Source organism: Felis catus, chromosome A1, assembly GCF_018350175.1.
Source record: "Felis catus isolate Fca126 chromosome A1, F.catus_Fca126_mat1.0, whole genome shotgun sequence".
In the NCBI taxonomy this organism is placed as follows: Eukaryota; Metazoa; Chordata; class Mammalia; order Carnivora; family Felidae; genus Felis; species Felis catus.
In genome coordinates, this window is record NC_058368.1 from 52,561,882 (window position 1) to 52,581,752 (window position 19,871).

A 19,871-nucleotide genomic window follows, 5' to 3' on the forward strand; every position below is an offset into this window, starting at 1 on the left:
GTACCACTTTGGTACAGTTATCAAAATGCTTAAAGCTAAAAACAACTAATACCAAGTGTTAGCAAGGATATGGAGCAATAAGAATTTTCATACACTGAAATAATATCTAGACAAGTCACAATTCATTGAAAGATAATATTGTGGAAATTACTTTTAATACATCATGGACAAGAAACAGAAACAAAAACCTTCAGGGTGGTTCAGTCGGTTAAGCATCCGACTTCAGCTCAGGTCATGATCTCACAGTTTGTGAGTTTGAGCCCTGCATTGGGCTCTGTGCTGACAGCTCAGAACCTGGTGCCTGCTTCGGATTCTGTGTCTCCCCCTCTCTCTGCCCCTCCCACGCTCATGCTCCGTCTCTCTCTGTCTTTCAATAATAAATAAATGTTAAAAAAAATTTAAAGAAAAAAAGAAAAGAAAAACCTTCAAAAAGTCATAGAGGATAGAATGAGAGTCTTAAACATATATCTAACTTCAGAAAAAGATGTTAGAAACACAATACTTAAAGGGATACGGTCAAGAATTTTCCAAAATTGAAGGAATACCTGGGTTCCAACATAAATAAAATAACTCCATGCCTCATCACATGAGAGAAAGCTGAAGAATACCAAGGATAAGGATAAAATCGTAAAAGTTACCAGAGGAAAAAACCAACCTACCAACCAAAGAACAACAATTAGACAATATATTTCCCCCTCAGCAAAAATATATGCCAGAATACAATGGCTTTCTTAAATTTTAAGGAGGAAATCAGTAAGCCTGCAGTTTTATACCCACCTAAACTGTCATAACCAGACCTCTTCAGACATCAGAGACTAAAAGAGTTTAACACTCACAGATTCTCACAAAAAGATAATTATTAAAGTATATAGACATTTTCTATGAAAATCAGTCTCCTTTGGACCTTCATTCCCCATTTCCTTTTCCATTATTCCTGAAACACCTTGTTTATCAAGCAAATAATTCTGTCTCCAAAACCCTTGATATATTTATCTTGTTTTTCTTTTCCTGAATTCCTCTGGATAATAATCAGTCTTGTATGAATGCATATCGCTTGTGTCTCTGCTCCTGTGTCCAGAGTACTGGATAGTGTCAACAAAAATAGTAATAATAATGAAAAAAATGAAATATGCTAATTAATCCATGTACGTTACACACAACTGGGGTTTTCAGTCTACTTAACATTTCATACATGTACACCAAGCATCTCCACTGTACATTCCTTATATTACTTATTCCAAACTTCTTGTTCTCTCCTCAAGTCCTTCATTTTTATTCTCTTTGTGAGCAAAATTGCTTCTCAGGGTAGAACAAAAAACAAATAAAGAAAAAAGACATTAAACACCTCAACTTATCTATTTCTATGAGGCCCAAATCAAAAGGAATACAATTGAAAGTGCATCTTTCTGTTATTGAAGCTACTAACACCGTTTAATTCCCTAGTAGAGAAGTGTTTATGATTTCATGTGTGCTCTATGCCACTATCATCACATATATAAATAACTCTAGTGATAATACTGTACTTTTATCTAGAAACAAAGAACTCCCACAAATATTCTCACTCTTGGTAGTTTAGGTTTATAATCTCTAATCATCATACAAGGAGTGATTTGCCTAAAATCACATGGTTATTTACATGCAGAACTGAGAGTAGAATCTGTGACTTCCATTTCCAAATCCAGTCCTTTGTTCGGTGCTGCCGCTATATGCCAAAATATGCTAGTATTTTACCCAAATCTTTAAGGACAAAATAACCCTGCAGGTAGTGTATGTAGTTTCCTATTAAAAAAAAAAGGTCGTATTAGGAAAACTGGTACATTACTATACTAATCATTTCCCTTAGTAAAAATACCGGTTTGTTGCGACGATACCAGTAAAGAGGTATTTATCAGCTGAACTGCATGTTTGTCTATGTACCCCTTTCACCCCAGTAAAACCCTTCCTTCTATTCGATATTTCTTGTCATCTTCGATGCCTACAGCTATGCTTGCTCATTTACAAGACAGCATCAACAGGTCTACTAGGGAAATGAAGAAACTCTTTGCTCCCAAGTTGTTGGTCTGCGTCTATTGTGATAAACAACTGGAAAATTAGAGTAACAAAATACTGAGTTATGAGAATCAGGACTGCACCAAAAGAAAAGAATGTGGCTTTGCCACCATGAAGACCTGGTTACAGATCCTAGATAGGAAATTACTAGCTACGTGTCCTTATGCCATAATCATAAGTATATAACCATTTCACAGTTATATTCAACATGACAGGCATGGGCTAAACACTTCACCAAAATCTATCAGGAAGTCAAAATACAACTGGAATCAACATTCTGATTGTTGCAGTATGTCTGACACTGGCATTTAAGTGCCCTGGACTTGTTAGGTATAAATCAGTACTATTGTTAGCATCATTTGATGGAAACTGAGGCTTAGGGAGGTTATGTTGCCAATCAGAATGTCCAGAATCCGGATTCACAGGTGAGAAGTTTGCCCCAACCCCCCTGGTCTTCACCAAGAGTCTGAAGACATGTGGTGCAGGTGCCAGACCTGATCTACAGCACGTTTCATTATGCCTGAACAATGCTTTTAAAATGAAAACATCTCACTGAAAATCTGGATTTCTGGTTTCTGAACAACTGGAAACGCATGCAACAGTGAGTGAGCTGATATTTGAGCCCCCAGTTAGCTGGGGCTGAGTGTCAGCTGCCACTTCGGCCAAACACGTGCTCACAGGTCCCCACCACTCCACAGTGTACACCCACCCACTTCGTATACCGACATCACCTGCCAGACTCCTGCAGGCATCAGTGGTCAGAGCCCGTACATTCCCTCCAAGCAAGGAGTGGTGTCTGAGTCTTATTTCACAATCTGATCGAGTGGGAACGTCGAGGACTACTGCACACTGCTAGGAGAGAAAAGTTCAACAATGTACATTGATGCATCAGATAATGCTAGCCATTTTATAAATAGTAACAATTACTGTCTTTTTTTATTAATAAAAGCATGAAAATAAGTCAACTTTTCAACCAAAGAATCAACATTAGCATCTTGCAGAGACTATTATTTATACCAACAGCAGCCAATTAATTTAAGTTGAAAATATGCTGATCTTTGAAACGTTTTCTAAACTAGCTTGCTTTGAAATAAACAAAACAAACCAAAAATGAGCCAACAAAAAATCCACACATTTATTGGGTATGTTCTATGTGCAAAGCACCCTGTGACATGGCCAGTATCCTCAGAGTTTTTGATCCAGGAAGTAGAAATAGATCAGCAGCTCATTCTAGACAACAGACTATGGATGTGCAAAAAGTACCTCGTATTTATGTACATACTTACGTATTTATTTAGACCTAATCTTTTGCCACCAGTTATGTCCATAAAGACTATCAGGTGAAAATTAACAGGTAATCAGAGCCAAGAGGATTTAAGAGAGGTAAAGCTGAAAGTGAGTAAAGATCGATACGACCTACAGAGAAGGTGGGCAATTTTGGTTCAGGGAGTGCTCATAGCCAAAACTGAAAGAAAGACACTGTCCATTCCAGGACTCAGAGAGCCCAGAAGATTACAAACTCACCAGTGGCTCAAGAGCAAGCCCAACTTTCTTGATACTAAGATCTGAGAGAAAAATATTCTTGCAATCAGGCTTTTGGTAAGGACTTGCTGTTGGAGAGTTTGCCTTGATGGTTTCTGGAAGAACTCTGCATTGCCGTGTCAGGGATTGGCACACTTTTTCTGCAAAGGACGAAGCAGTGAGTAGTTTAGTCTCTGTGGGTTATCCAACCTCTCTGCAACCACTCAACTCTGTGTTTATAATGTGAAAGCAGTCACGGGCAATATGTAAGCACGTGGCCTGGCTGTGTTCCAATAAACCTTTATGTGTGAAAAGAAACAACAGAACGGGCTCACTCATAGGCTATAGTTTACCAGCCTGTGCTCTGTGTTTTCAACTAAAAGCAGAGTTATCAACAGCAAAAAATGTTTTTCCACAGTCATCTCAGTGAAAAATAAAAGCTATTTTTCCGACTGTTGATTGTTTCACAGAGCTGATCACCTACGCCTCACGGCTTGGAGCAGGATGTAATTAGCATGTCAAAAATCCTATACACATTAAACAGTGGTACTTGTTGCATTCTGCAGATATGCTGGCTGTTACTTACAACTTTACAAGAAGGAGTGACTGAGATTGGGTTGCTCATGGCTCAGGTGGCCATGCAGAATGGGACGGGGCAGGGCCTATGCCTGCTGCCACTCAAGGAGTCTGGAGGCCCCCAGAGCTCACGGCAAGTGTGATAACATAATGCACCTTCCAAAGAGACCTACAGAGATCATTAATATGTGTCCTCGTGTGGCAGAGGGTCACTGGAAGCGGGGTTCACGATTTTCCTCAAAACTTCTGGGGAAGTCAGAGACCTCGAACAACGAAGATTTTGTTGTGTTGTTTTTTTATCAAATTAGAAGTGACTAAAAATGCCCCTCATATGTATACCCATTCCTTCTTCTGAAGAGTCAAGAGTAATTTCACAATACCATACTAGTGCATCTCAATCCAAAAGGCTCATGTTCTCTGGTCTCTTCACCAAAAAGAAATTCAAAAAGTGCTGTATGTGAAAGTGATCATTCCAGTGCCAGGCACTTAGTAGTCACTCAGAAAATCTACTGAATGTGAATCTGTATCTTCACAGAGAGGCAAAATTAATTTCCGCTAAACAAAATTACTGACACACGCAGAGAATGAAGTAATTAATCGAGTTTGGAGATGTCACGGAAGGCTTCGCGGAGGTTTCACTTGAACGCCATCTTCCTGGAATTAAACACGCACCAAATGGGCAGAGAGCAAGGGAGTTAGCAAGGGGCACAGGACGCTACTGGTGGAAGAAACAGCGTGGGCAAAGGCATGTGGCATAGGGAAAATGGAAGCTTCTAGAACGGAAAGCACTTTTGTTTTGGTGTGAAGAAGCCACGAGAGACGAACTGGAGAGGCAAGCGGGACACCATTCAGTTAAAAGGAATGTTGAGGCAGAAGACCAACAGTGGGGGCCTCCATCCAAGAGCTAAGATTCTGCGGTAGACTCGTCTGAGGAAATGACTCAGTGATCGAGGTGCCTGCCCTTGCTTGGGGCCCCGACCAGAGAAATAGAGAGAACGGATGGGCAGCAGGAGCACAAGACCGGTGGCGTAGCTCTGAGAAGAATACATTTTCTAAATCACATGAAAGGAGGCCCTGCGAAGCAAAGAGGGAGACGAGTCGGTGTTCTTCTAGCACCAAAGATCTGAACGCAGCATCTTTCAAGAAGCCATTCAGGTGAAGGTCCTCAGGCTCCCTGTCCTCTTGAACCTTCACCAGGTGTGGGAATGAATCGCAGTAAACTACTTTTCTTTCCTGGAATAAAAAAGTGGTGGGTGGGGGTGGGGGAAATGAGGGAAAAAAAAAAGTCTCCCTTTGTTTTCTTCACTTCCCCACTGGGCCCTCCATTCATTAGGCATCGGTTCCACTTGCTGGTGCTTCCCTGAAGCGGCTACCATGGCTTTTGCCGCTGGCCTCTGCTGCAACACAAGCAGCCTGCAGCCCCACTCTGTACTGGCTTTTATAGAAAGGCCTTCTCGCCTTCAGAAAACACACCGTTGCCTGATCCAAATGAGAAGAAGCTGCCTTTTAAATAACGCTAAGACTTCCAGACAATAATCACTCTAGCACTTGGAAGCAATGCTTGTGTTTCGTTGTGATCTCTTCCTAGGTTCCTAGACCTCAAACTCCACAGGGAGTGTCACAAATTCGCATGTTATCTCTGAAAAATAGATTCAGCACTTGCAGCTCTGAATTACCTAAAAAGGGGTGTAGGGAGAAAAAAAAAAGAAAAACAACATATTCATGTAGCCAGACAGCTCCCTGTCAGTGACACGTACAGGGAAGCTTAAATTGTAAGTTCCTCTAGAAAAAGGGTGAACGTTTTATATTAACAACTTGCCTTCCAGATCTTTTTTTTGTTTTGTTTTTTTGTTTTCCCTTTTGGCAGAGAGCTGTAGGCTAATCTTTACCTATTCCTTTTTCTACCATAGAACTTGTCAACCGGCAAAGTAGCACATAAAGAAGAAACATACATGTACAGTAAGCTGTCCTAGACAGTGTGGCACAATGAGACGAGTCAAGAGACGGAGATGGGTTGGAAGACTGCCATTCACTGGCAGGGTGACCTGAATGCATACTTCAAAATCCCCGAGGCTCAATTTCTTATAGTCATCAATAGCTCCTAAGTTTGGGGAGACTGAATTAGACAACGTGTCGATACAGGTCCTCCGAGAAGCAGGCGTCAGGGAAGTTCATCAGGGGACACATCTGTGAGGTAAAGTGAGGCGAGAACAGGTGGAGGCTGGGAGAGGTGTCAGACCCAACGGCAGTTCGGCCCCTGTCAAGGAGAGGGTGGAAAGGACAAGTGAGTGGAAGAGTTTTGATGGTAGTTCTAAGAAAGTGCAGCAAAGCCGATGGGGAGAACTCTCTATCTCCCAGCAACAGAGCTGCCTTGGCCGCCCTTCCGTGCCTAGTTGTTGGCTAGGGGCAGCCCTTGAGAAGAGTGGCCTTGTGATACTGTAATTTATAAAAAGAAATATATATTTGCTCTTTGTCCCGGTTTCTGGCACAAAACTCCTAAAACCCTTGGAATTTCCTAAGCGATTCCATAAAGGTGTCTTTTGTTACGTTAATGGAGAGGCTTTTGGAATGTCCCTGGGTCACCTAAGGTTGGGGGCAGCGTCCCAACCAACCCCATGATTAGAAGTTTGGAACTTTCAGTCCCACACCCCCCAGGGAAGAGAAGGTGACTGGAGATTGAGATCAATCACCAATGGCCAATGATCTCATCAATTATGCCTATGAAATGAAACTCCATTAAAACCCCAAAAGGACAGGGTTCAGACAGCTCCTGGGTTGATAAACACTTGGAGACTTGGGGAGAGTGTCCTTCACTGGAGTGTCCTTCAACCATACATAGCCCTGCATTTCTTCCATCTGTCTGCTCCTGAGTTATTTCCGTTTATAATAAACCAATGACCTAGTAAGTAAAATGTTTCTCTGAGTTCTGTGAGCCCCTCTAACAAATTAATCAAACCCAAAGAGGCAGTCATTGGAACCTCTGATTATAGCCCGTTGGTCAGAAGTGCAGGTAACAACCTGGGCTTATGACTAGTGTCTAGAGTGGGAGCTGTGGGGACACTCTTGCCGGACAGAGTCCTTAACCTGTGGGATCTGACACCATCTCCACATCAGAATTTAGTTGAATTGTAGGATGCCCAGCTGGTGTCTAAGAATTGCTTGGTGATGTGGAGAAACCCTCCCCCACGCATACATTGGAATTAGTGACCAGACCCTCTCGGCCTCTATACAAAACTAGTGACAGATTTCAGACCACAGCAGCTGGGGCCAGACAGTTACACTCCCTGGGAAAGGCGATCAGAGAGATGCACCCTCAACGGCCGCCACCAACTGCATACAAAAGCACTTTGCACAGTAACTGGCATACAGAAGACAATCAACAAATACATTTTCCCCCTTAGATGTCAGACATTGTGTTCATAAGCTGAATGAAGGGTATAGTTTTCCCCAGTTCCAATCAAATTTGAGACGTAAGTTGACCTTCACTCGCCAGAATGCAATACACAAACTGGTAACCTCTCATTCAGATTTGGAAAAGGGATGCTTCCATCAGAGACACGGAGGAGAGAGGAGCGTGATGGCTTGCTTAGCACTCTTCCAGTTCTCAACCCCACTTGCCATTAAGAGCAGAGTTCTTGGGATAACAATGCCAGGCCCAGGTTCATAGGTCAGGGGACAAAATGCTTACAGCCAGTTTACACAAGCTTGCAACACGACCAGCAAGCTCTTAAGCGATAAATTCCTGCTCTTGTAGTTTCCACATGTTGCTAAAACATTTCATGCCCTGGCACCAGTAAAATCATCTGCTGCTTCGGGTCCTCAACCTCTCAGCTACTATAGCTTCCAACACAGGAGACCTCAAACTTCGGCCTCTCCTTCTTACTGATGAAAGTTTTCCTGTGAAAATAGGAGTCTACACTTTGTGCCCATATAGCGTTCTACTAATAAAACGCCTTCGTATAGGAATGTACAGGTAATGTGTATCTGCACACAGACTTGGTTTCAGGTATCCAGGAGTCCCATGCCAGGCTCTGTCTAGCTTTTGACCTTGGGGACATAATTAACCTCTGTGAGGCTCAATTTCTTCATATACAAACTTGAAATAATACTTTCTTATCTTGAAAATCTGTCACAAAGTTCAGAGACAATACACGCAAAGCACATAGTTCAGTGTCAAAACCATAATAGGTGCTCAATAAATTATAAGTAATAATATCTTTCCTAGCCTCTAAATCATAGGAAAATATACAGGAAAAGTGTTCTTATATGCACTATATAATGCCATGTAAGTTATTTAAAAATGCAACAGTAAACTTCTTTAATAATTAATCCCATTCTAGTTGCTTAGTAAGTATATGATTATGGGTTGATAGCTTAAAAGAGTGAACATAAAATTTTGAATAATGATAAATCAACCTCATAACACTGGAAGTAGGGTTTTTCTCTATTTTGACTCACCCCCATGGCACACACTTACTGAATTCCACATGTAAAATTAGAAGGTAAATGCTACCAAGTATTTGCTAGCATTTGCTTCATAGCATCTTCCAGATCAAAGTACTGCTAATCCTTACACACCAGGAGCAGAGCATCAGCGTTAGATATTTTTCCTACCTCTTCTTTAGTATTTTCTTAGTTTATTTCATACTTTGATTTTGCATGCCTCAGTCCAAGTGTACACTCCTTTTCAACCAAATTGACTTATTTCTTCCCCTAGGAAACAGGGCCTTCTCTGAAATGTATGGATCCTCTCCTGCCAAGAAGTGAAAAGTCTTCCTATCTTAATCAGGTCAAGGCCCCTCCTTGCTAGGCCCAGAGGTTACTCAGCAGTAGCTGGTACAGAGAATGATTCCCGCTCTGCAACCGTCTGTTACCATGGAGACATGCTAATTAGTGAATGATGAGAAAGCAGAGGAGTTCAGGGTCTATAAAACCATGAGAAAGAAAGGGAAATGAATGGAAAAATATGGATGAAGAGAAATTAGGGTATTTTATGGGGCAAACTGTAAGTAAAGGAGTCCTGGAATGATAGGATCAGAATAAAGAAGAAGAGGGTTATGAGGAGAGAATATCAATGACAGAGATTCATAGGTTGTAAGTTTGAAGAAATGAGGGGTAGAGACTCTAGCTTAAGAAAAGAAATAGAAAACTGCCACCGTGCCAGGTACAAGTCATAAGATCATAGCATGTTAAAAGACCTGAATTTTACAGGTGTTGAATGACAGGATCATTTTTTTCTGAAGGGAAGGAAATGTGACATTCAGGGCCATCAAAATAGATTGCAAATCTCTGCAGACATTTCTCTGCTATAACTCGAATTCACATTTGCCGATTCAACATACTTTCAACAGGGTGGTGCGTCAATGTGCCAGCGCATGGGATTTCTGTCCAATTCTCTGAGCCAAATGTGCCCTTGGACTTCTATATCCAGACCTCCAAGGAACAACAGCATAGAAAAAGAATTTAGCTGAGAGTTTCGGAAACTGGTTTTTAAAAAGATAATACAGAGATAAAACGACAATACTGAAGGGCATATGAGTACTCATACATCTTGGGCATTTTGAAAACTTGACTAAGTGATAATATCTATCTTCTACAGAGATAATTTCAGATTATATTAACATAAATATTTTCTATTTTGTTCATTTTACTATACAGTATTTAATACACATTATTGCCATACTACATTTGATCTGTTAATACATTTTAAAAGAGACATTTTATGCAAATGCAAAGATATTGTTGAAATTCCAATAAACAGAATAAACAATCTACCCATGAAGGCCAAGGTGTTATGACCAGAATTAGCCCAAATATGAAGGAAGAGAATGAACTCATTGTGTTAACTAGAGAAAAGTCATGTAGTTAGTTAGGTGTCTCATGTGCAAAGTTAATCTCATAGCCCTTGTACATGAACAAATTCACAACATTTCAGACCTTGGAAATTTCCCCCTTGATATTGGAATTTATAGTAAGAAATATATATTTGGTCTTCGTTGCCCTTTCTGGCACAGAGCTCCTAACACCCAGAATTTCCAAGTGAAGAAAACAACAAAAGTGTCCTTTGTTATGTTAAAGATGTAACTTTTGGACCTCACCTAAAACTGGGGGTTGCCAAAAGAAACAAGCATTTGATAAGAGGGTTGGAGCTTTCCATCGCCCTCCCCTGGCCCCCCCAGGGAGGAGAAAGGGACTAGAGATTGAGATCGATCACCAATGGCCAATGCAAGTGCTGGGAGAGTTGTGAAATGGAAGAGGGTTTGGAAGCTCCACGTTCCTTCCCCACACCTTGCCCCTGCATCCCTTCCTTCCTTCCTTCCTTCCTTCCTTCCTTCCTTCCTTCCTTCCTTCCTTCCTTCCTTCTGTTATGGAAACCATAACAGAAATTATGGTTTCATAATAAACCAGCAATCTGGTGAGTAAATGGGCTTCCTGAGTTCTGTGAACCACTGTAGCAAATGTATCATAGCCCAGGAGGGGGTTGTGGGAACCTCCAATCTGTAGCTGGTTGGTAGGTCAAAAGCACAAGTGACAACCTGAACTTGATACCTGCATCTGAAGTGGTGGTGGGGAGGAGGGGGCAGTCCTGTAGGACTGAACTCTTCACCTGTGGGATCTGATGCTGTCTCTAGATAGGTAGGGTTAAGAGTGAGTTGAATTGCAGGATACCTAGCTGGTGTCCAAGAACTGCTTATTGGTGTGGGGAAACCTCCCACCACCACCCACACACAAGCACACACATGCTCATCAGAATTAGTAACAAGAACCTATTACCCTCTACCTTGGATTTCTTCACCCTAAATTTTCTACAAGTACAGTCTATCCACATTGTCTTCCATTTTACAGATTTCCTCTCATCCTTCAAATCCAAATCAAATACCATCTTCTCAGGAGAGGCCTGCCGAGACCTTCACAGGTAGTTAGCACTAAGTACCATTCTTATGGACCTGAAGTGCTTTGTACCTGCCTCTCTTATGGAGTTTCATTCTTGACATTATGTAATTCCTGACATTTTGGCTATTTGTTTCAATAACTCTATCTCAAGCTATAAATTCCTCAAGGATAGAGACTATATTTTATGCACCTTATATTCTCCAGTATTCCCAGCACTAAGCACGGGGCTTAGAATATAGCAGATACTTGCTCAATATTTATTGAATAAGTATTTATAGTAAATTACAACCAATAACTAATTTGTATAGTGATTTAAATTCTACAAAAGGCTTTTGTGACACTAGTGTGTGAGCTCCTTAAATGTCCATGTGTCTTTGGCTCAGCTCTATCTTTAGGACATTAACTAAACAGGTCCTCGATTAAAATGTGTTAAATAGGGGTGCTTGGGTGGCTCAGTTGGTTAAGTGTCTGACTTTGGCTCAGGTCATGATCTCACGGCTGGTGGATTCGAGCCCCGCATTGGGCTCTGCGCTGACGGCTCAGAGCCTGGAGCCTACTTCAGATTCTGTATCTCTCTCTCTCTCTCTCTCTCTCTGCCCCTTTCCCACTCACACTCTGTCTCTCCATCTCTTAAAAATAAACATTAATTAAAAAAATGTGTTAAATAAGTCTCCAGATCCAGAATTATCCAAAGACCCTGACTTCCTTTCAAAATAAATAATTCCTCAGCAACATGATGCCTAAAAATGTCTCTCTTCTGTCAATAGAGATCAAATTCGGCCAATACATGTGTATTAAAAGTTAGCTTTTCCTAGGCAATAAAATTTCCCCTAGAGCTGACAAATGCCAGAAGCTACAAGAGGCTTCCCCCAAACAACTCAGACTCAGACTCATAATCAGTTGGATGGACACAGTCCGGAGTCAATCTCAGGTCCTAACGCCAGGTGGAGCCAGCATCAAGGTGAGGCCAGGTGGGGTGAAACTCACAAAGTAAGAACATTGACCCTCTGAAGCCTGGTTACTTCCTTCTTTATTACTTTCCTTTCTCTAAAGTCTTTTAACTACACTGTTAAAAATCACCATGTCAGTGATACTGCATTTAAAATGTTTTTGAAAAGCACCATTTGAGGAGGGAGCATCATGAGCTCCACGAAATCTACTGTCCTTCCTGCTTTACTCCTAGCCATTCATCTGAGTTAGCCAGATTAAGGAAGTATTTGGATTTATAGGCATGACATACACAAATCCAAATCACTCTCTAGTCCCCAAATATCTCCCCCTCCAATCCTGCAAGATAATCTAAACTCCTATAATAGTAATCACTGTAAGTAAAGAATTTGATGGCTCACATTTTTTTTTGAATCACATTCATTCTCCCCATCAATACCGAAATCATTCTCCCCAACAATACTGAAAATGAAGCACATAGGGAAGATGCATTGGGATGGGGCAAAGGTAAAGAGTGGCACACAGGGTTCTGGGAAGAAGGACAGGCCAAGTGGTAATGCCACAGTAGAAGATTCTAAGCAACCAATAAACAGCTTGAGAATACTAAGCACTGAGGACCACAAGTTTCAGCTGATGAAGGGAAGGGAGTCAGAAAAGAAAGATGGAAAAAGCTCTGTACAAATTCACTCATCACACAGTTTTGACAACCGTGGTGAAAATCAAAACTGGGTCATCTTGCTCTGGGCCATCACACACAAAAGCATGGCATGGCCTTTTCAACATTTGCTACTGTGCCATACATCAGACCACCTGCTGCTACCAAAATATATGACATTTATAGATTTGTAAATGTGGTGTGTGTGTGTGTGTGTATGTGTGTATACTTTTTTTTAATGTGCCCAATCAGGTGATAAACCCAGGGATCCTCATAAATGAGATGTAAATCAAAAGTCTTCTAATGGAATTTTAAGTGCAAAAGACCCTATATACTTCTAAATTTAATTCCCATGCATTAGGTTTTTTGGGTATAAATACACTCTCCCAAATAAGAGAACATAAGTAGATCAGGATAAATCCATTACCTGAAAGCCTAAACTCTAGATTATCTTTATCCCAACAGTATCATCTCCACATATATCAGGCAGCACACTCAGTCTTTGGTTATGAAGGGACCAGTTTATGAAAATACCTCAGTGTTACATAACTATTACTTACAACCTCACACAAAATATTTTTTGCAAATTTTCAAAAACTTCTACTTCTCAGATTAACAGAGCATTTATATTTAAGAGGTAGCATGTAGTTTTTCCAGATAAATTAAAGAAATATCATAAATATCATTTAGTCTCAATATTGCAAGTGGACTTTCTTGGTGAATATATTCTACACAGTCCTACGTCTGGGCCTTAAGTTAGAACTGAATTCGTAATCACAGAAATTATAAATTTAGAAAGTTTCTGACAACATAAGGGGCAAGGGAACCAGTGAACCCCCCAGTTAGTTAATCTGCCTTAAATCTGTCTACCATAAGCATTCGGAAACCCAAGTTCTTCCATCACCAAGAGAACCTCCACTTTTGCTCACGCTTGCAGACTCCCCGCAGACAGGCTGGCCTTCATTGCTGCTGCAATGGTACGGCTTCCTCCTCACCACCTTCAACGTCTTCAGTGGTTTCTGGCACTCTTCCAGCCCTTTTAATTCCTATATTGCATTTGTGAATAACAGAAAGATTACACAGCAAAATTATGAAAATTCTGCCAACCCATCAATTCCTTCTGTCTTAGTCCATTGGATTGGTATAACAAAATACTGCAGGTTGGGTCGCTTAGAAACAACAAAAATTTACTTCTTCTAGTTCTGGAGGCTGGAGGTCCAAAGTCAAAGTGTCAGTATCGTCGAGTGAGAGCTTTCTTCTGAGTTGCACACTTTTTGCTGCGTCTTCACCTGACAGAAGGGGCTAGAAAGCCCTGTGAGGGTGTCTCTTTTATAAGGTCACTTATCCTCTTCATGAGGGCCCTCCACAACCTAATCACCCCCAAAACGGCCCACCTCCTAACACCATCACATTGGGCATTAGGAGTCCAACATGTGAACTTGGGGGAGACACAAACATTCAGATCATAGCACTTTCCAACACACCAAAGGCTATGATCCCCCTTCCGAGTGACCCTGTTGAGTGAAGAAGCGGAGAGAAAGTAATACAGAGTTTCAGAATGCAAAAAATACAAGCTGGAAAGTAAATGACTAAATATGAGCAGGGATCAAATGATCAGAAGCTCACAGTGAGTAATAAACTAGCAGTGAATTAATAACGGGAGGCCCTAATGTTTACAAAACAATTCAAATATTAGAATGTACAAAGGCAATCACTTTCTCCATATGAATCAGTGCTAGTCAAGACCTTATCAAGACGCACTGCCCTCCATCAGGGCCTGAAATGGAGAATTTTGAGAAGATTCCGCCAAATATCGCCACCGAGAGGATGCAAGTGCTGGAGAAAGCTCTGGGGAGGTTTAATTATTGTCTTTGGGTGTGTGAGGCTCCCACACAGAGTACAGAGTCACGGAAGAATGGAATCGAAGCCATGCGTAAGGCCAAAAGCACTGGATTCATAAGGCAACAGCAGAAGGCATTGGATTCAGACATTTTCTGGCTTTGAGTGTTGTTGAATAATTGATTCAAACAACAAGCTGGATTGAGGACTCGTTCTCAAAGATCTTTCAGAGCCAGTTTTTCATCTCTCTGCACCTAAGAAAGGAACGGGTAAGATGGAATCTCTGGTTCTCTAGTTCAGTCAATTCTTGATTATCTGTGATTCTGTACTGATTCATCAATTATTCAAACAATTTAGAGAAAAGCTATTTTTCTCCTGTAAAGCTGATATTTAAGTATCAGATACTCAATACCCTATCCTAGCTTTGGGAGCTCTCAGTTGAAAGACACCACAATATTGAACTTTTATTATCAACAATTCTAAAATGAATTTTTAATTTGTGACGCTCAGTAACAAGTCAAAGTTTGTCCTGAACTAGGGAAATATACATATGTTTAAAGAAAGTCAGACTTTCTATGTTCTGATTCTAATGACTTGTTTTTCTCTCCCAGCTCTGCCGAGTCAATTTAAACCAGTGAAATGGAGTAGTTTCATAATGGCACAAACAGGGCACAGCTAAAAAAAAAAAAAAAAAAAAAAAATCTTTTTCTACTGTCAAAGACAAAGACCTCAAGGAGATAAACTCTTGTTACCGTGTTATTCCCTCCCCAACATCTGACAGGCATTTCTACTATGGGATTTTTTTTTTTTTTTTTTTTTGCCTCAAAAGAAGCAAAAACAGAATGCATATAGTTCATCAGGATATCTGTAAAAGAGACTTTTTTTTCTTTTCAATATGACAAGAAATTAATATTTGAGCTTTCCAAATTTCTTAAAACTTATACTTGTTAACAAAATTATGATGTGAAAATAGTTTTAAAAGAAAAAAAGACAAAGAAAATCTAATTCTATAAAAATAAACTCTTGTTCCTGGAGGATGGAAATCAGATTACCTTTAGGATCTCTGAGAAAAACATCCAAGGAAAGACCAAACAAATGCGAGAGAACTTAGAAATAGTACAAAAAGAAAAAAAAAAGAGAGAGACTTTTCAACGTTGTTGCAAATAGTGGGCTTGATCATTTTTCCCATTTGATCCCCATTTGATCAGTAATGAGGAAGTACATGAAATATTTTACAAGAAAATCTGAGGCTATTGAGCATAAACCTTGAAAGTTTTGTAGTAATTCCTAATAAATAGCACTCTTAAAAGTGTTTTATTTTTAATCTGGCTGTTAAGCATTCTCTGGAGTTAACTGTCTTATATTCTTCTAATGTTTTAGACGTTTTCCACCAATGTCAAATAGAAGTTTACTTTTCTCAGTGCTAATATACTAAACATACCAAGTAACTCATAACGTTTCTCTCTTTACAAACCTCAAGTGTATAAAGGTTACAAGTGGTAGAATTCAAATAAATGTATAATATGTTATCAAAGGGAAACTTCACTTTCATGGTGATACACATGCCCTGGGACATTTTTCCCAGGTAAAAACATCTATCTACAGCTGTGTGTATAAAGACAAAATAACATAGTGTGGAACGGCATTTAACTAAATTATATAAGCTACTGAATTACTCTTGCAATTGTTATTTTTTTTCTTAAGTGAGTATTTACATGTTTTTATGGGTTTAGCCTAGACAATTCTACGTAGTTAGTGTTCAGTAAATATCAGTGATTTATTTGGGAAGAGGGAGGTGTCTTAATCTGCACAATCTCTCCAGTCTGCTTGCTTACTAAATTCAGACAGGATCAAAAAATTAGAAACCTTTGCTCTTCAAAAGACACTATTTACAAAATGATGATACAAACCCCAAACTGGGAAAAAGTATTTGCAAAATATATATTGGATGAAGAACGTGCATTCAAAACAAGTTTAAAAACGCTCATGGCTTGACAAGAAAAAGACATACAGCTAAATTATTTTCAATGAAAAAACATTTGAACAAACTTCCCAAAACTTCACAGATGGTAACTAAAGACATGAAACAATATCATGTTGTTCATCATGTTCATGTTGAAACTCAATATCATTAAGTCATTAGAGAAATACAAATTAAACTGAGTTAGATATCACTACAACCCAAGCAGAGTGGCAAAAGTGTTTAAACCAACAATGCCAAGTGTTGGTGAGGATACGGAACAACTGGAATTCTCATCTGTTGTTCCTGGAATGTAAAATGTTCCAACCGCTTTGGAAAATAGTTTGGCAGTCTTATGATGCATTTTCCATTTGGTCTACCAATCCTATTTCTAGGTATTTGCCCACGAGAAATAGAAAGGCATGTCCACACCAAGACCTGTGAGGTTAATTTTTATAGTAGCCTTATTCATAATTGTTAATAACTGGAAACAACCCAAATGTCCACAAATTAATGAGTGCACATATAAATTGTAACACAAGCATACGATGGAATATTACTCAGAAAATGAAAAAGAACAGACTAATGCTACCTGCAACAGTGTGGATGAATCTTAAAAACAATATGCTAAGTGAAAGGAGTCAGGCACGAGAAAACTCCATGACTCGATTTGTATGATATTCTAAAAAAGGCAAAATTATAAGGACAGACCAGATCTGGTGGGTGCTGCGGGCTGGGAGTGAGAAAGGAGAATGATTACCCAGGCACATGGAAGAGGCTTTGGGAGTGATGGAAAGATTCTGTTTCTAAATTGTGATGGAGGTTACCTATTTACTTTTTCCAAAACTTAGGAGGTAAGATATTTTAAAAGGGTAATTTTTACTTTATGAAAATTATACCTTCAACAGACCTTTCACTAAAAGGAGACGTGTGTGAGTGGGTTTACACACCCATAGGTAAAGTGATGGCCAAGCAGCCTGCCTCCCGATGATGAGGACTGATCAGAGGGATTAGGTCATGCACCACGATTCCATTTAATTTCACTAGTTGACTCTATGCTCATAGGGCGTTTTATAAAGAACTGCCATCACCCCCAAACGCCATGAACCAGCACTGCCCCAACTCCCCCCAGTCAAACAAACCAAGCTTTTCACATTTTATTTGGTTTGGGTTTTGCGCTCTTTCCCTTTAAGTGTTAAATTGTCAAGTTGGTGGCCCGACCACCCCCATCTATCCTAAGATGTTTCGTTTGCCCCTTTTATAGGATCTTAAACTTAACCCGAGTCATTTTCTAAAGAGCGATAATGGAAGTGTTACGGGCAGATTGCGATGCACAAGTGCAGAGTAAAGCTTTTACTTAAATGGAACCTACCCACAAAAGGAAGAACCCCAACGTCACCGCAGCAGGGCCATGGCGGTGACGGCGGTGAAAACACTATTATCAGGAGGATTCATTTCCACCTTACTTTAGACCTTTTGCTGTAATTCCTTATATAAAAATCTCTTTCTTTCCTTGACCATTAATACTGATAATTATATCTGTATTTCTTAAGAATATTATGAGTTGCCATTTCTGCATAGTAGCAGATTGAATTTATTCACCTTACGGATATATTATTATCACAGATAATAACTGCAGCATGATAATTATCATTAATTATTCATTTGGATTAAAAGGCAAATAGGCTTGTATTCAAGGGTCTTCCAGAGCACCGTTCATTGTTCCCGAGCCCTGTGTGCCAGTGTGACTAATTCATACTCTTTTCTGAGCCACTGTTGACATCTGACGGGTCCCATATGTATTTATTTGAAAATATAATAAAAGGAATAAGTACACCGTTTCGGGATGGAGTCACTAAAATAGACATATGGTTTCTTCTTTGCCCTTTAAGTGAGGGTGTGCAATTGTCTGTTAAAATCAGGCCGCCGTGAGCATTGCTTCGGTAGATGTGTATGTATTTCCTTTCTTTGCATCCTTGCCTCGGACTATTTAAGCTCATATAAGCCTGTATATTTACATAATAGCTTTTTGCAAAAATAATAATGTGGTGAGTCATATAGTTTATCCTTCATTGAACAAAATGTTTTCAGCAGGGTTGTTTGTGCTTGTGTTTGAAGCTGACTTCAGTTTAATATGCAAAAAGAGCCTCTGCAAAGTTTGGAAAATCCGTAGAGAAATCAGAAAGAGAGAGGAGACAGAGAAAGAGAGGATGATACGTCTTACAAATGTGACTGCTTTTTGGTGGTTTGTTAGTAACATACCCCAAAATTGAGACATGTATATATTCGCAGAGCCTCTTTTATTTCTTCTCTTGGTCTTAGTCCTGATTTTTTTTTTTGTAACCTGCCATTCATATTTATACGTTTAAAGTAGATATCAAATGATGGTTTGAAGACTATGCCAGGAGAGCTAATATTAACATAGTCTTGAGTGTCCTTGACGTAGTTGGAACTACCTTTTGAAATGACAGTGGAGTTTTTTCTTTGTCTCCATTGGTGATGCAAGAAAGGAGCTGATATACTGCACTGGATGTTGCTTTTGAAAGAGACTTGTGCTTGTATTTGTCAAGATACTTTCGCGCCGCCCTTCATTTTCTCCTCGTGACATTCCTCTGGGACACTGTAGGGCACTAGCATTATTCCCATCTATAGATCGGGAAATTGGGGGACCAGAAGAGTAAGTGGTGTTTAATTAGGGGTACACGGTGGTGGGACTAAATCAAGAACCCATGTCTCCAGACTCATCACCCCTCTTTCTGTGCCCCTCGGAGCACTGCTGTGAATCCTCTTACCCGGAAGATGAAGAAACAGGGAAGAACTTTGAAAACTCTGCCAGATGGAACTGCTGCAGATTTCAGAGCAGGAAGGGACCCCAGGAGCGGCGGCTGTGAGGCTTTGCAGCTCCTATCAGTGCTGACAGTGGGGCCCCTCCTATTTTTCAGCCGGTCCATTTAGGTGCAGTCACTCACGTCTGACAAAGGGGCGACGGTCAGAGACAGCTCTGTGAGCAGTAGATGCATGCTGTTGTAACGCAGGCTGTATTTCTGAATAGAAATCTCATTTTTAATCTATCATACTTAGAATAATAATAATAAGTACTCAAAACACCATATCCCAATAACTGCATTAAGCGAATTTCAGGCACTCTGCAAAGAAAATGGGTGCCCAGGCAGCTTTCCATCACTAAAGAGTTGTTTAGGAAGAAGTCCCAATCTATGAGACATTTCTCTCTTTGACAATTAACAAAGTAGAAGAGGGGCACCTGGGTGGCTCAGGCGGTTAAGCTTCTGACTCAAGTTCAGCTCAGGTCATGATCTGACTACTCGTGAGTTCGAGACCCACGTCAGGGTCTGTGCTGACAGAGCAGAGACTGCTTGGGATTCATTCTCTCCTCTCTATCTCTCTGCCCCTCTCCTGCTCACGTTTTCT

At 40.2% G+C, this 19,871-nt stretch overlaps 1 long non-coding RNA gene across 11 annotated transcripts in view; it reads right to left on the reverse strand.

Annotated features, from left to right (window-relative positions):
• Positions 1–311: 311 nt before the first annotated feature.
• The window catches only part of LOC109498710, a 93,668-nt gene continuing 74,108 nt past the window's right edge, over positions 312–19,871 (reverse strand). For 4 of the 11 annotated variants that reach the window (XR_002155582.3, XR_002155571.3, XR_002741636.2 and 1 more), the window contains 4 exons: positions 19,235–19,486; positions 3,574–6,403; positions 2,781–2,901; positions 312–1,779 (listed from right to left, as the gene is read on the reverse strand). This is a non-coding gene — a long non-coding RNA (uncharacterized LOC109498710). Of the gene's footprint in view, positions 1,780–2,780; positions 2,902–3,573; positions 6,404–13,144; positions 14,158–19,234; positions 19,487–19,871 lie in introns of those variants that run through there. The other 7 variants (XR_006595851.1, XR_006595846.1, XR_006595849.1 and 4 more) reach the window with 7 other exon arrangements.